General features: G+C 41.6%; 1 long non-coding RNA gene across 1 annotated transcript; it reads right to left on the reverse strand.

The window, feature by feature from the left end:
* Window positions 1–364: 364 nt before the first annotated feature.
* LOC125965214 (uncharacterized) lies at window positions 365–13171 on the reverse strand. Its single transcript, XR_007478865.1, has 2 exons — window positions 5865–13171; window positions 365–4253 (listed from the first exon to the last, which is right to left on the reverse strand). It is a non-coding gene; the product is annotated as an uncharacterized LOC125965214 (long non-coding RNA).
* Between the last annotated feature and the right edge of the window lie 4259 nt (window positions 13172–17430).

The raw sequence follows: 17430 nt of genomic DNA on the forward strand, positions 1-17430 counted from the left end.
ATCAACCTTGCTAAGAGACTAGATCTTAATTATTCCAACCACTAAAAAGAAATGATAGGGCTTCCCTGGTGGCGCAGTGGTTGAGAGTCCACCTGCTGATGCAGGGGACGTGGGTTCGGGCCCCGGTCCGGGAAGATGCCACGGAGCGGCTAGGCCTGTGGGCCATGGCCACTGGGCCTGCACGTCCGGAGCCTGTGCTCCACAACGAGAGAGGCCACAACAGTAAGAGGCCCACATACCGCGGAAAAAAAAAAAAAGAAAAAAGAAATGATAATTACATGACATGATAGAGTGCTAATTATCACTACAATGGCAATCATATTACAATATATAAATGTATCAAATTGACGTTGTACACCTTAAATTTACCAAATGTTATATGTCAAATATATTTCAATTTAAAAAATAAAAATATTCTTGAAAGGTTCAAACATGTACAAAGCAGAGAGTATGATAAATTAACACCCATTTACCTATCATTCACCTTCAACAATTAACAGTTCATAGCATCTCTAACATCACTACTCCTCCCACCCAGATTTTCTTACCTTTTAATATAATTTATTTTATATTTATAATGTATTTTAATATAATTTTTAAAGTTGCAAGAATAATACAGGGACTCTATGTGGCTTTTATAGTCACCAATTATTTATATTTTGCCCAATTATATGTATATGTACATAATAAATATATAAAATATTCATGTAACAATATATATAAATTTTTTTCCAAACCATTTATCACTAAATAGTGAACAGTTCCTAAGAATAAGTCACTCTCCTACGTAGCCAGTAAACCTATCAGAACGGGGACATTTCACAGTTATATAGTACTATTAGTTAATGAACCTTCATGTTCATATTTTGTCAATACTCCAAAGTATTCTTTATATTTTTCCCCATGAACCCACCCAGATGATTTTTTTTTTTAACGCCAATGTCCTATTATTTCCTGGTACTCTTTTTAAATGTCCAGATATGTCCCCTTTTTTCTTTCTTTCTTTCTTTCTTTGTTTGTTTATTTTTGGCTGTGTTGGGTCTTTGTTGCTGCACATGGGCTTTCTCTAGTTGCGGCGAGCGGGGGCTACTCTTCGTTGCGGTGCATGGGCTTCTGATTGCAGTGGCTTCTCTTGTTGTGGAGCACAGGCTCTAGGCACACGGACTTCAGTAGCTGTGGCACTCGGGCTCAGTAGTTGTGGCTCACAGGCTCTAGAGCACAGGCTCAGTAGTTGTGGTGCACGGGTTTAGTTGCTCCGCAGCATGTGGGATCTTCCCGGACCAGGGATCAAACCCGTGTCCCCTGCATTGGCAGGCAGATTCTTAACCACTGCACCACCAGGGAAGTCCCTATGTCCCTTTTTTTAAATGTTAATGCCTAGACTTTGCTGGTGCCCTAATCATGTTCTTGCTCTTTCCATTGGGTAATCTCATCCTGACTCAGAGCATCACACCTCAGCTGAGAGAGCACTGGGCTAGACGCTCTGTAATTCTCTTCATGATTCCAGAACCACAACCAACCCCATTCCAGTAGCCTCAGCTGAGCCCAGCAAGGGACAGTCTCAGGGGAGCAGTGTCAGGAGACCAATGGTTAGGGGAGGAAGCTGTGTCCCCACCCCCAAAGCACAGTCAGAGAGACAAAAAGGAGGGAAAAAGCCACAACTGGGAGATGACCAGTGTGTGTTTTTGTTCCTGGTTAACGATTCCCTTTGCTCTTCCTTTTGCCCATTGGCATTTCCTATGCTTAGAAGTTAGCTTCATTTCTGAAAATATAATTTTTTTACTTGCTAATATAAATAAACTACTCATTCCATTAACAAGGACAGCAGCACCTCCTCAGATGATTCCCTGGTGGCTGAAGCCAGGATAGCTTCCTAGAGAGGGTCAGGTCCCAGAATGTCTGCCCCTGTGCCCCCAACTCCCCTCTGTGCTCCACCACGGCTGGGACCCAGAAACAACAAGAAAAGGAACCTAGCTCCAGCCTGCTCTAGCCCTAGACTCACACTCCATGGAGCTCATGTCACCAACTCTTTCAACCAGTATGAGAGCCCAGAATAGGTCCTCAGCATCCAGCAGAGGCTCCCCTGGGTCCTTTAGTCAGAACAGCTGGGTAGACTGTCCTCCAGGTTCCTGCAAGCTCCCAATGGGGCAAGGCGACTTCTTTTTATCCAGAATCCAGGGAGGAGACAGAAGGGCTCTTACCTGCTCCTGCTGAGTCTTCCTGCTGGCAAGATGGAACCATAAGCTCCTCAAGGAGACCCTAATCTCCCTCTGCCTCAAGACCAAAGCAAGTGACCAAAATCTGCAGGGCATAATCTCTTCTTCCCTGAGGCCTGAAGCTTCCAGGAACCCAGGAGGGGATATGGACCTGGGTGTGTCCATAGCACATAGCACATAGCACGGAGCTATAGCCTTATAAACTCTGGCAGGACCGGGACGCAGCCACAGCTTCAGTCCCGAGTGCCATGGTCTCGTTTGCCTGAGCTGTGTGCCTTGTCATTGGACCTGGATGTGTGGCCACCTCAGAAACAGCTCTAGGAGGAGAACCTGAAAGACACAGGCTGGAATGAAAGGGACTCTCAGAATCACGCCACGGGCCTGGCGGGAATCTTGAGTCCCCAATGGAGGTTCACCATTAGGGTTGATAGTTGTCTATCAGAAATCCTACTGAGTTGCATCCATCAGAGCTGGTTCAGAGAGCTGAGTTTGCCTGTTCTCTTCTCCTTCCTGTCCCCCCAAATCTGCACCCACCCCATCCCCTACTCTGTCAGCCTTTCAGCATTTCCTGAGACCCCACTGCATTCAGGGGTCCCAGGTAATCTCTTCCAGCTCCCCACCCACTATGTGTTCATAATCTAACTTGTGGTGGGATGAGAGTTAATGGGCATCAAGTGTCTACCCTGTTTCCAGAAGTGTGCTAGGTACACTGACACACCTTGTCTTCCAGTCCTCACAGAAACTGAGGAAACTGAAGCTCAAAGGGGTTGAGTAACTCTACCAGGTCTCCTGACTCTTTCCAATGCAATTTTGCCCAGTAAATGTTTACCGAGGAGATTAATTCCCACTTCCAGGCTGTTGCGTGCCCCCGTCTCCTCCATCGAGCCCCACCTTCCTCATTTTTAAATGTCCAGCCCCGTCCCTCCTCTTTCTGAAGCCCTCACAGGTCACTCGAATGGTTCCCACTGCAGAGTGGGCACCACGCAACTTCACTCCTGTGTCACGGGAGCGAGTTTGTCTCAACAATATTTCAAGATCCTAAATGGCCAAGGCTATGCTTTATGCTGTTTTGAACAGATGTCGTTTAAATACTGTTGAACAACCTCAACTGTCAAATACTTTTGGGTAACAGTAATTGTTCAACTATTTGCTCTTCACTTGATACAAAACTTAGAACAGAGACTTACCTAGTGGTCCAGTGGTTAAGACTCCAGGCTCCCAATGCAGAGGGCACGGGTTTGATTTCTGGTCGGGGAACTAAGATCCCGCATGCCACATGGTGTGGCCAAAAAAAAAAAAAAAACTTAGAACAGCCTCTGCTTCCAGAAGTTACAGTGTGAAAGGGAAACAAAACAATCCAGTCAGGGAAAGAAAGACTTGGAAACATGGACAAAGCCCTGCTAAAGAATTCTAAATCTATCCGTGGGGGTCAAACTCAACTGCCCGATTACAGCAGCGCACAGAAGGAGAATTCAGCTGGGCGAGGGAAGGCTGGCTAGCAGTGCTGAGGGCTGGCTTTGCAGGTTTATGCAGGAAATCTGGAGGTACTTCACTAGCTGAGCACCTCAGGCTACATCTGCAAGGCTGTTGGTCAAGGTCACCACAGTTGAGAATGTTTTATTTTATTTTATTTTTTTTAAGATGCTGGGGGTAGGAGTTTATTAATTAATTTATTTATTTTTGCTGTGTTGGGTCTTCGTTTCTGTGCGAGGGCTTTCTCTAGTTGCGGCAAGCCGGGGCCACTCTTCATCGCGGTGCACAGGCCTCTCAGTATCGCGGCCTCTCTTGTTGCGGAGCACAGGCTCCGGACGCGCACGCTCAGTAGTTGTGGCTCACGGGCCTAGTTGCTCCGCGGCATGTGGGATCTTCCCGGACCAGGGCTCGAACCCGTGTCCCCTGCATGGGCAGGCAGATTCTCAACCACTGAGCCACCAGGGAAGCCCCACAGTTGAGAATTACTGATAGATGTCCCTCTGAAGGAATAAAATGGCCCTCTGGGAGTTGGGATGAGAGTTGTAGGTTAGGAAGGAACACTGTCTGGACCAAGGCAAGAAGGGAGAAAGGGAAAGTTGGGGAGGAGGGCAAGAAACCTCATTTACTGGGAAGCAGGATCAAGGAGCTCAGCCTAAACCCAATGCTGAATATGACCTTGTGTGTGTGTGTGTGTGTGTGTGTGTGTCTAGGGAAAGGGGCTGTCATCCTTCTGCTGTAAATGTAAAACCTCTGAATGTCTGGAACACAGCAGAGAATCAATAAACGTGAGGTTACTTCCCCATTCTCTTGTGCCTGTATCTACAAATATAGGCCAAAGTATGCAATCCTGAAAGTCAGGGTCCTGGTGGTGTGGCAGAATCCTATCACATGATTCAGCCTTGAAGTTTAACCTGCAAGGTCAACTTTCTGCCCTGCATTCCAGTTTCTCCACCCGGGTGACCCATGCATTTTTCATATTCACTCTTCCTTTTCTAACTTGCTTGGTTTAGGGGTTTAATTTTGCCCAAATGCAAATGTCCATGAGTCTCTGGTCCACAATGAATATTAATGTTTTCCTTTTTCTATCATAGGATGACAGTTTCCTTATACAACTGTTTCCTAGCCAGAAGTCATGTACATGACTCATAGTTCTCAAGAGGGGTGTGTGTGTGTGAGTGTGTGTGTGTGTGAGTGTGTGTGAGTGTGTGTGTGAGTGTGTGTGTGAGTGTGTGTGTGAGTGAGTGTGTGTGTGAGAGTGTGTGTGTGTGTGAGTGTGTGAGTGTGTGTGAGTGTGCGTGTGTGTGTGTGTGAGAGTGTGTGTGTGTGTTGAGTGTGTGTGAGTGTGTGTGTGAGTGAGTGTGTGTGAGTGTGTGTGTGTGAGTGTGTGTGTGTGTGAGTGTGTGTGTGTGTGAGTGTGTGTGTGTGTGTGTGTGTCATTTAGGCAGCTACAGCATTATATAAGACACTGTGCTTTAGGAGACACATTCAAAAAAATTATATTTGGCTTGGACATCTTTAAATATACATGTAATATGATGAGTATATGTGCTTTAGAGAATCACACAAAGCTGGACATGACCTAATTCAAGGTTGAATGCTGGGCTTGGAAGGCACGCTCTTAAACTAAGGCTAAGTCTTAACCTGGCCTGCATCAGCCTCACTCAGATTTTTGGATTATTAAAAAGGCTTTTCTCAGATCTCTATTAAGGATATTATTGTAAATGTAGAAAATCTTACTATGCAAACAGGCTTATCACTGCATCAGTTTTGAAAACAAAAAGTTAGAAGAACCCTCAATGTTCAAAGAAGGAAAAGGATTAAAAAATCCCCCCCCAAATGGATTACGATGTAACCACTAAATGTAATGCTTATGAAGACCACATAATAACACGGAAAACAGCAGGTCAGAACATCTAGAGTGTGATTGTAGCAATGTGATAAAAACGAGTGGCAAAAAACCTGGGAAGAACACACAAAAATGTAAATGATGGTTATATTACAGTGGTAGCACAGGGGAAAAATGTTTTTCTATTTTTCTCAAAAATTTTACTAAACTTTTGTAATGAGCGTGTTCAATTTGATACTTTATTCTAAAAATGAATAATTTAAAAATTGCTGTCCAGCAAGCTAAGTGTGAAAATTTCTTACTTTTGTCTCCTTTCAGAAAGTATATACTTACTAAATTCCTCCGATTCTCCACATTCCTTTAACTAATAAACCAAGCTTTTAGTGCATGCCTGGAATTGACGTCAGGACTGGAAAATTATGGTGAAGAGACTTGGTAGAAATTAATCTAATTCACTCACCTGTAAAAATATATATGAGGCAATTAGGTACAGCACAGTGTGGTAGGCCCTACCTAGATTAATAGTCAGAACATGTATTGGTCAGATAGCTTACGCTACAAATAAACCCCACAATGTCAGTAAGTTAACACCACAAAGGCTTTTACCTTTGCTAAACTTGAGACAGATCAGGTGACTCTCCAGGGCAACTTTATCCACCCATCAGTATTTGAACCCCTTTCATCTGACAATGCCACCATCTCAACCTTGGAGTGCCCTCCAAGACTTTAATGCTGGGGGAAGGTCATGTAGAGTGCTTTTTAAAAAAAAATTTGTAAACACTTATTTACTCATTTACTTATTTATTTTTGGCTGCATTTTGTCTTCGTTGCGGTGCACAGACTTCTCACTGTGATGGCTTCTCTTGTTGTGGAGCACGGGATCTAGGAGCATGGCTTTCAGTAGTTGTGGCACGTGGGCTCAGTAGTTGTGGTTAGGGGCTCTAGAGCGCAGGCTCAGTAGTTGTGGTGCACGGGCTTAGTTGCTCCACGGCATGTGGGATCTTCCCGGATCAGGGCTTGAACCTGTGTCTCCTGCATTGGCAGGTGGACTCTTAACCACTGCACCACAAGGGAAGCCCCATATAGAGTGCTTTTAATTACCTGGTCTGAGGTTGCCTCACATCCCTTCAACCCCCACAGCATTAGCCTGAAGCTACTCATCTGGCTTCAACATAACTGCAAAGGAGACTGGGAAAAGTAGCCTCCTTTTTAATCCAGACATAGGAAAACTAAATGAGATTTCATAAACACATAGTTTTGCCTCTGTCACTGGCCAATTGGGCAGGTAATTACACCATCATCTGTATGGAGTTCTAAAACATCACCAGATTAAACCTGAAATAAGATGCTGCTTAACTCACGTTTCTGCATAATTGAGGTGGAGTGTTTCTTTGGGTGGAAATTTTTAAACATCCTTTGCCTGTGCTAAACTACCTCTGTTGAGTATTTTTTGAATCTCAGACTAAGTTCATGGTGCCACTACAAGCAGTAAAACTAACTCTGAGACCTGTTAGTTGACAGTTGCCTGAAGCTGCAGGTCATAGTTCCCTTGAATTCTAAAACTAAATAATGCACAACACAGTAGTATTTACTAAGAGTGATCTCATCTAAGCTTAAACCCTGTAATGTATCACCCAAGAGCTGGTACACACAAACATCTACCTTCCTGAAGAGAGAATAAGTAGCTACAAAAAGGAATGCATTTTTTAAACAAGAAAGTCAGAAAACAAAATAATACAAGTTAAATGTGCATATGATATGGCTGTACTGTACAATTTTAAATTGACTATCAGTTGCTATCCACCTCAACTATATAAATGTTGAACAAATATTTATACTTTCAATCTGAGGAGTGGCAAATCAGTGTCCTGTCTCATTCACTCTTGTATCCTCAATGTCTAGAACAATGCCTGACATATTACAGGCACTTGATAAATATGCTCAGTAAATGAATGGATGGGCATTTGCATTCTTGTTTTCCTTGGACCAGTGGCACTGTCATCACCTGAGAGCTTTTGAGAATTGTAGAATCTGGGACGCACCCCAGACCTACAAAATCAGGATCTGTGATGGCTCTGTGTAAACTGGACTGACCACTTTTGAGAACAATTTGGCATCAAATTAAAAAGTTGAACATGTGTAGACAGTATGATTCAGCAATTCTATGAGTAGGCATATAATCAAGAGAAATTCTTGCACATTTTCATTATAAAACATGTACCAGAAGTGCTTATATCAGGACTGTTTCTCATAGCAAAAAAAGTGGAAGCAAGACAAGCATCTGTCATCAGTAGGAAGGGATGAATAAAATAGAGCATATTATACAATTCAGAAACTAAACAGTAGCAAAAATAAATGAACTACAGGTCTATGCATCCCGATGAACATGCCTCTAAAACATAAGGTTGAGTGAAATAAGGAAGCAACGGAAGAATGTACACAGTATTATTCCATTTGTATAAAGTTCAAAAAGAGGTAAGGTAATGATCAAGCAGTTCTACTCTCGGGTGTATATCCAAAAGAAACAAAAACACTAATTCAGAAAGATACATGCATCCAGTATTCATAGCAGCATTATTTACAATTGCCAAGGTATGGAAACAATTGTACCATCACAGATGAATGGATAAAGGAGGGGTGGTATGTATATACAATGGAATACTACTGAGCCATAAAAAAGAAGGAAATTTTGCCCCTTGCAGCAGCATGGATGGACTTGGAGGGCTTTATGCTAGGTGAAATAAGTCAGGCAGAGAAAGACACACACTGTGTGATCTCCCTTATATGCGGAGTCCAAAAACTACTACAAAATAGTGAGTATAAGAAAAGTAGCAGACTCACAGATATAGGGAAAAAACTGATGGTTCCCAGTTGGGGTAGGAGAGCAAGGGGTACTGTAAGGTGGGGGAGTCAGAGGTACAAACTATTGGGTGTAAAACAGGCTCAAGGATGTATTGTACAACACAAGGAATAGAGCCAATATTTTGTAAAAACTGTAAATGGAAAGTAAACTTTAAAACTGTATTAAAAATTTTTTTTAAATTTTAAACAGCCCCTCTCAGGGGGTGAGCAAGGGCACCTGCTACTTGGTTTCACTCCCTCATGATACAGTAGGAGTCCTAGTAAAGCCTTGCCTGAATTTCTCATCTGGCCTGTCATCAATTTCTATCAATTACAGAGTCCAAGGACCCTGGTTGGTAACAAAAGCTGGCTGACGCTAGGATGTGTGAGCATCCTGGGTTAGAGGGAGCCTGTCAGGAGCTTCCTGTTTCTGGAGCCACTGAACCCCAGTTGCAGGAGCCAGCTCACACTGAGGTGCTATAATACCTTACCTGGAATCCTTGGCTCTTATGAAGGTATTTTTGGGCTCAGATAGTTGTTCAAATTGATGTTTCTGGGGGAGAACAAGCGCTAGAAATTGCTATACTTGTCATGTTGCTGACATCACCTCAACAATATATCTTGAAGTCGTGTGGCTGACAGGGTCTTGGTGCTCCGGCCTAGTGTCAGGCCTGTGCCTCTGAGGTGGGAGAGCCGAGTTCAGGACATTGGTCCACCAGAGACCAGCTGGCTCCACAATATATCAAACAGCGAAATCTCTCCCAGAGATCTACATCTCAACGTTAAGACCCAGCTCCACTCAACAACCAGCAAGCTACAGTGCTGGACACCCTATGCCAAACAACTAGGAAGACAGGGACACAGCCCCACCCATTAGCAGAAAGGCTGCCTAAAATCATAATAAGGTCATAGACACTCCAAAGCACACCACTGGACACAGTCCTGCACACCAGAAAGACAAAGACCAGCTTCATCCACCAGAACACAGGCACCAGTCCCCTCCACCAGGAAGCCTACACAACCCACTGAACCAACCTTAGCCACTGCGGACAGACACCAAAAACAACGGGAACTACGAACCTGCAGCCTGCGAAAAGGAGACCCCAAACACAGTAAGTCAAGCAAAATGAGAAGACAGAGAAACACACAGCAGATGAAGGAGCAAGGTAAAAACCCACCAGACCAAACAAATGAAGAGGAAATAGGCAGTCTACCCGTAAAAGAATTCAGAGTACAGATGATCCAAAATCTTGGAAATAGAATGGGGAAAATACAAGAAACGTTTAACAAGGACCTAGAAGAACTAAGGGCAAACAAACAATGATGAACAACACAATAAATGAAATTAAAAATTCTCTAGAAGGGGGCTTCCCTGGTGGCGCAGTGGTTAAGATCCACCTGCCAATGTAGGGGACACGGGTTCAAGCCATAGTCCAGGAAGATCCCACATGTCATGGAGCAACTAAGCACGTGGGGCACAACTACTGAGCCTGCACTCTAGAGCCCAGGCACAACAACTACTGAAGCCACATGCCACAACTACTGAAGCCTGCACACCTAGAGCTCATGCTCTGCAACAAGAGAAGCCACCGCAATGAGAGCCTGGGCACCGCAACGAAGAGTAGCCCCTGCTTGCCGCAACTAGAGAAAGCCCACACACAACAATGAAGACTCAACACAACCAAAAATAAAAATAAACAAAATAAATAAATTTATAAAAAAAAATTCTCTAAAGGAATCATAGCAGAATAACTGAGGCAGAAGAATGGATAAGTGACCTGGAAGATAAAATGTGGAAATAACTACCACAGAGCAGAATAAAGAAAAAAGAATGAAAAGAATTGACGACAGTCTCAGAAACCTCTGGGACAACATTAAACGCACCAATATTCGAATTATAGGGGTCCCAGAAGAAAAAGAGAAAAAGAAAGGGACTGAGAAAATATTTGAAGAGATTATAGTTGAATTATAGTTGATGCTACCAGAAAACTACTAGGTTATAGTTGAAAACTTCCCTAATATGGGAAAGGAAATATTCAGTCAAGTCCAGGAAGTGCAGAGAGTCCCATACAGGATAAATCCAAGGAGAAACACGCCAAAACACATATTAATCAAACTATCAAAAAATAAATACAAAGAAAAAATAGTAAAAGCAGCAAGGGAAAATAACATACAAAGGAATTCCCATAAGGTTAACAGCTGATCTTTCAGCAGAAAGATCAGAAAACTACTAGAGCTAATCTATGAATTTGGTGAAGTAGCAGGATACAAAATTAATGCACAGAGATCTCTTGCATTCCTACATACTAATGCTGAAAAATCTGAAAGGGAAATTAAGGAAACACTCCCATTTACCTTGGCAACAAAAAGAATAAAATACCTAGGAATAAACCTACCTAAGTAGACAAAAGACCTGTATGCAGAAAACTATAAGACACTGATGAAAGAAATTAAAGATGATACCAACAGATGGAGAGAAATACCATGTTCTTGCATTGGAAGAATCAACACTGTGAAAATCACTCTACTACCCAAAGCAATCTAGGTATTCAATGCAATCCTTATCCAACTACCAATGGCATTTTTTACAGAACTAGAACAAGAAATTTCACAATTTGTATGGAAACACAAAAGACCCCCAAATAGCCAAAGCAATCTTAAGAAAGAAAAATGGAGCTGGAGGAATCAGGCTCCTGGACTTCAGACTATACTACAAAGCTACAGTAATCAAGACAGTATGGTACTAGCACAAAAACAGAAATATAGGTCAATGGAATAGGATAGAAAGTCCAGAGATAAACCCACACACATATGGTCACCTTATTTTTGATAAAGGAGGCAAGACTATACAATGGAGAAAAGACAGCCTCTTCAATAAGTGGTGCTGGGAAAACTGGACAGCTACATGTAAAAGAATGAAATTAGAACACTCCCTAACACCATACACAAAAATAAACTCAAAATGGATTCGAGACATAAATGTAAGACCGGACACTATAAAACTCTTAGAGGAAAACATAGCAGAACACTCTATGACATAAATCATAGCGAGATGCTTTTTGACCCAGCTCCTAGAGAAATGGAAATAAAAACAAAAATAAACAAATGGGACCTAATGAAACTTAAAAGCTCTTGCACAGCAAAGGAAACCACAAACAAGATGAAAAGACAACCCTCAGAATGGGAGAAAATATTTGCAAATGAAGCAACTGACAAAGGACTAATCTCCAAAATTTACAAGCAGCTCATGCAGCACAATATCAAAAACACAAACAACCCAATCCAAAAATGGGCAGAAGACCTAAATAGACATTTCTCCAAAGAAGATATACAGATTGCCAACAAACATATGAAAGGATGCTCAACAGCACTAATCATTAGAGAAATGCAAATCAAAACTACAATGAGGTATCACCTCACACCTGTCAGAATGGCCATCATCAGAAAATCTACAAACAATAAATGCTGGAGAGGGTGTGGAGAAAAGGGAACCCTCTTGCACTGTTGGTGGGAATGTAAATTGATACAGCCACTATGGAGAACAGTATGGAGGTTCCTTAAAAAACTAAAAATAGAACTACCATACGACCCAGCAATCCCACTACTGGGCATATACCCTGAAAAAACCATAATTCAAAAAGAGTCATGTACTACAATGTTCATTGCAGCACTATTTACAATAGCCAGGACATGGAAGCAACCTAAGTGTCCATCAACAGATGAATGGATAAACAATATGTGGCACATATATACAATGGAATATTACTAAGCCATAAAAAGAAACGAAATTGAATTATTTGTAGTGAGGTGGATGGACCTAGAGTCTGTCATACAGAGTGAAGTAAGTCAGAAAGAAAAAAACAAATACCGTATGCTAACACATATATATGGAACCTTAAAAAAAAGAAAAATGGTTATGAAGAACCTAGGGGCAGGAGAGTAATGAAGACACAAATGTAGAGAATGGACTTGAGGACACAGGGAGGGGAAGGGGTAAGCTGGGAGGTAGTGAGAGAGTGGCATGGACTTATACATACAGCCAAATGTAAAATAGGTAGCTAGTGGGAAGCAGCCGCATAGCACAGGGAGATCAGCTCAGTGCTTTGTGACCACCTAGAGCAGTGGGATGGGGAGGGTGGAAGGGAGATGCAAGAGGGAGGAGATATGGGGATATATGTATATGTATAGCTGATTCACTTTGTTATAAAGCAGAAACTAACACACCTTTGTAAAGCAATTATACTCCGATAAAGATTTTAAAAAATAAAAACTAAATAGATGCCTGTGGAATAAATAATTAATGAAACTTTAAAAACACCATTACATGTCAAAAAATGGTGCACTTAGACCAATGTTCTATCTTGGAGAAGAGCATTTTTTTTTTGCTTTTATGATATTAGTCTCAAAAGTCAAGGGAAGTACCCCTTCACCTACAATTCCCAAGATTTCCCTATAATGACCCCCTTAACAGAATGTGCATATAAATTTGGTTAATGACTGGATCATACATGATTTTCCAAATATAATTGGAAGACAGTTTTTTTTTTAAGCTGTCATAGAGGGGTTTGATTTGTGGTAAAATAATTTAGCCGGGCTTCCCTGGTGGCGCAGTGGTTGAGAGTCCGCCTGCCGACGCAGGGGACACGGGTTCGTGCCCCGGTCCGGGAAGATTCCACGTGCTGCGGAAAGTCTGGGCCCGTGAGCCATGGCCGCTGAGCCTGCGCGTCCGGAGCCTGTGTTCCGCAATGGGAGAGGCCACGACGGTGAGAGGCCCGCGTACTCCAAAAAAAAAAAAAAAAAACTAATTTAGCCATCTTGGGGATGTTCACCTTCTAGGCAAGCTTCTTAGTTGTACTCGTATTAATTTGGAGACCTTTTGCTTGAAGGCAGTACTTCTATCCTACTGTATGAACTGAAGGAGATATGTCTCCTTTCTCTTTTCATACCAGTAAAATCAGATGGTAAAGCTATGACACAGGCTTGGCCAACAGGTATTATCTTGTAGGACTTTGAATCTTGAGCAAGTGATAGCACAATACGACCCGTTAGCATTGTGTGACCTTCCCTGGTTATCTTCTGCGTAGCCCTCCAGAACTCACTTGGTACCTGTCAAGTTTTCAAGCCTGGTCCTCCAGTCTTCTAATATATATTCCAATATATTGGAATTCCAATATATTCCCTTTCTGCTTCAGATTATTATGTAATTTTCTATTGTTTGCAACCACATGCAAAGGATGATATAGTGTTGTTAAAGATGTAAGAAAACATGTTACTCTTTATCCTCATTCAAAACTGATTAAAATTCAAAAATTCAATAAAAAGAAGAGGGAGGAGATATGGGGATATATGTATAGCTGATTCACTTTGTTATAAAGCAGAAACTAGCACACCATTGTAAAGCAATTATACTCCAATAAAGATGTTAAAAAAAATTTTAACAGGTAAAATTCAACAATTATAATATTTAGAAATGCATTTATAGATGGTAAAGCTATTTAAATTAAAGCATGGGGTGAGTGACACAAAATTCGGGATAGTGTTTACCTCTTGTTGGGGAGAAAAAAGGGGGTGAAATTAGGGAGAGGCACACAGGAGCCTTCTTAGGTCATGCTACTCAAGATGTAATTTGTGGACCACCACCTTCTGCGTCACCTGGGAGCTGGTTAGAAATGCTTAATCTCAGGCTCTTCCCCAAACCTACTGAATCAGAATCTGCATTTTAACATGATCCCCAGGTGATTCATAAGCACGTTAAAGATACTTGTAAAGTTCTATTTTTAAGGTAGATAGTGCATACATAGGTGTTTATTTTAGCAATATTCTTTAAATGGTGTAGATTTTATACTTTTGCATGTGTATTTTGTAATTAATAACATTTTTAAATATATAGTTTGAATAAAGTTTTTAAATATTTTTAAGTATACATATAGAAACAAAGACAAAAAGGAAGACCACAAAGATGGCAAAGAACTGAAACCAAACCCAGATATTTAGACTCAAAATCCAATGCTATTTCTACTCTTCCATGCCTTTGCCCCAAGGCAGTAAATGAACTGACTCCAAGGAATTGATCCATTTCCAATTCATGCTGCAACTGGATGGGCCAAAGGCCATGATAAAAATAGAAGACTCTTGGAAACTTTGGTGAACTGATCATTTTTATTTAGATATTCTGGAATGGGATAGGAAAGTTATTTTTCTATTTAGATAATCCCTGCCTCTCCTGGAAATACTTTCCTGAAAAATGTTTTGGAGAGTGGAACGCCTGAAACTTGAACCTTGTACTTACATGCTTTATATGTCTGGAAGGAAAGGAGGGAGAGAAGGGGCACAATTCAGAGAGTTAATAAAATTATGAAGTCTCAAATATGATATAAACGCTTAATTTGATTTTGTACCTGAATGTTATACACTGTATACGTGAATATTTAAATTATTAACAATAGGGCTTCCCTGGTGGCGCAGTGGTTGAGAATCCGCCTGCCGATGCAGGGGACGCGGGTTCGTGCCCCGGTCCGGGAAGATCCCACATGCCGCGGAGCGGCTGGGCCCGTGAGCCATGGCCGCTGAGCCTGCGCGTCCGGAGCCTGTGCTCCACAATGGGAGAGACCACAACAGTGAGAGGCCCGCGTACCGCATTAAAAAAAAAAATATATATATATATATATTAACAATAGATTATACTTTAAATACTGACAATCAAATTTAATTTTTCTTCTTCTTCTTTTTTTTTTTTTGGCCAGGCTGAGGCTTGCAGGGTCTTAGTTCCCCAATCAGGGATCGAAGCCAGGCCCCCGTCAGTTAAAGCACCAGGTTGTAACCACTGGACCACCAGGGGACTCCCTCAAATTTTATTTTCTGCTGTAACTTTGCAATTCAAAAATCCTTATTCATTTGGTTTATTTGAAAGGAGATTTAATTTTATTGTTGAATATAAAGATCTGCTAATAGTAATCATGCAAATAATGGAGTTAGAAATCGTGTAACTATGAAAATGACTTTTCAATGCTCTTTTAAATTTTGTAAAGAGAAGGGACTTCCCTGGTGGCACAGTGGTTAAGAATCCACCTGCCAATGCAGGGGTCATGGGTTCAATCTCTGGTCCAGGAAATCCCACATGCCGCAGAGCAACTAAGCCCATGCACCACAACTACTGAGCCTGTGCTCTAGAGCCCACAAGCCACAACTACTGAGCCCACGTACCTGGAGCCCATGCTCCATAGCAAGAGAAGCCACCACAATGAGAATCCCATGCAACAAAGAGTAGCCCCCACTCGCCCCAACTAGAGAAAGCCCGTGTGCAGCAATGAAGACCCAAAGCAGCCATAAAATTAATTTTAAAAAATTAAACTAAATTAAAATTAAAGAAAAAATTTGTAAAGAGAAAATGTAACATTGATCGTCTTTCTCCCTTCATAAAGAAGACTGCAACAAGCTAAATCATGGTCCACAGCTTGGTGGCCTGTGAACTTCCCTCTGGGAAGTGTTAGCTGATGCTGATTCTCAGTTGCTCTAGAATAGGTGCTTACCCAATGCTCCAAACTCACCTGTACGAAAAGTATGACTTTATTTTTTCTTGGCAAGGTCTTTTGAGTTCCTCTTCTGCCAGATGGCAAAAACATTCTCTCTGTCAATGCTGGGCAATCACGGTCAGTTTAACAGGACCCCCTGACCTTTGCCCAACACCCACCCATACACACACTCCTTCCCTTTCCCAGGGCTGAGAGTACCAAGGAGTAAGGATAGGATAGATAGAGATATTGCCTGGTCCTCTGTCATTGTCTCTCCATGCTGGTATTTACTGTGACATCCTATTCCCACCTGGTTTCCAATTGCCAGACCAGGAAGTCATGGTTATAACTCTATGTCCAAAAGGAAAGCCACTCTAGACTCTCCACTACTCCTTGTACCCTCTCAGAGGGGGTCGGACGCATTCACCCTCTCCCACACCACTCCGGGTCTCTGGCCAGCCTGCCATACATGCATTCTTTCCATTGCTCCTACACCTCAAGAGGTACGGAAACTCTGGAGACTGGCCCACAGGATTCCTTCCGGATTCACCAGCCTCTAAGCTCACTACTGCTCTTTCTTCACCTTACAAGTCTAGGGAATTTTTATTTGGTCTTGGAGAAAAAGAAAGGCACTGGAAAAAGCTGGCTTTGACTGAGCACCTATTCTTATATGTCTGTGGTTAAGACATGATTTTATGCCCTGGGTTATTGATGACTCTAGCTTTTGAAGTTCAAAACCTTTTAATCACAAAAGTTTTATCTCTACCTTGAGTTTCCAGAACATATTTTAAGCCTCAAAGCCCAGGGACTGACTTTTTTGGTATCTGCACTATGTTGCACCAACACTACACCAAGGTGTGGCTGCCAAGAGGTCTAGTGTGAAGGGGGAAGGATCATTGATTTTTTTTAATTATTTTTAAAAATCACGTGTATCAAAATAAGATTCCACTACATCTAATTGTAAAGATCCACACATTTTCTCCACTACAACTTACGTTTTAGCAACAAACTTTGCACATGTATGTACAGCATTTTGTACATGTGTTTTAAATTTTGTTGTTCTCTTTATTGAAACAGTTGTCAGACTTGTTTAAATTCAATAAGCATCAAATTTACTGTTTTTGGCATACCAAATGATATCTTCCTTTGTCTCAATTGTAAAATCATTAATATCAGCATTTTACTTTTCCATTTTCCACTCTACTTTTATAAATAAGGGCAAATACGCAATAAAATATTCAAGTAGTTATACAAACATTGCCATGTTCAGATGGCAACACTGCTAAAATGAAACTATTAGCTGGCAGACAGCAGTACTCTGAGGTAACATAAAATGGTTATTTGTCTACTGAAATAGAAAAGTCAAATTTGGTATAAGAAGGTGTTCAGAGGTATGGCTATATAATATATGAAAGGGCCACTTGTTCAAAAGTTAATGATTACCTGAATTTTGATTCATTAAATGTTTGTTCACTCTTACCTATCTTCACATCTCTAAGTGGAAACAATGAAAACAATTTTACTTGTAACGGCTTTATCAGGA

Source organism: Orcinus orca, chromosome 8, assembly GCF_937001465.1.
Source record: "Orcinus orca chromosome 8, mOrcOrc1.1, whole genome shotgun sequence".
Classification (NCBI taxonomy): domain Eukaryota; kingdom Metazoa; phylum Chordata; class Mammalia; order Artiodactyla; family Delphinidae; genus Orcinus; species Orcinus orca.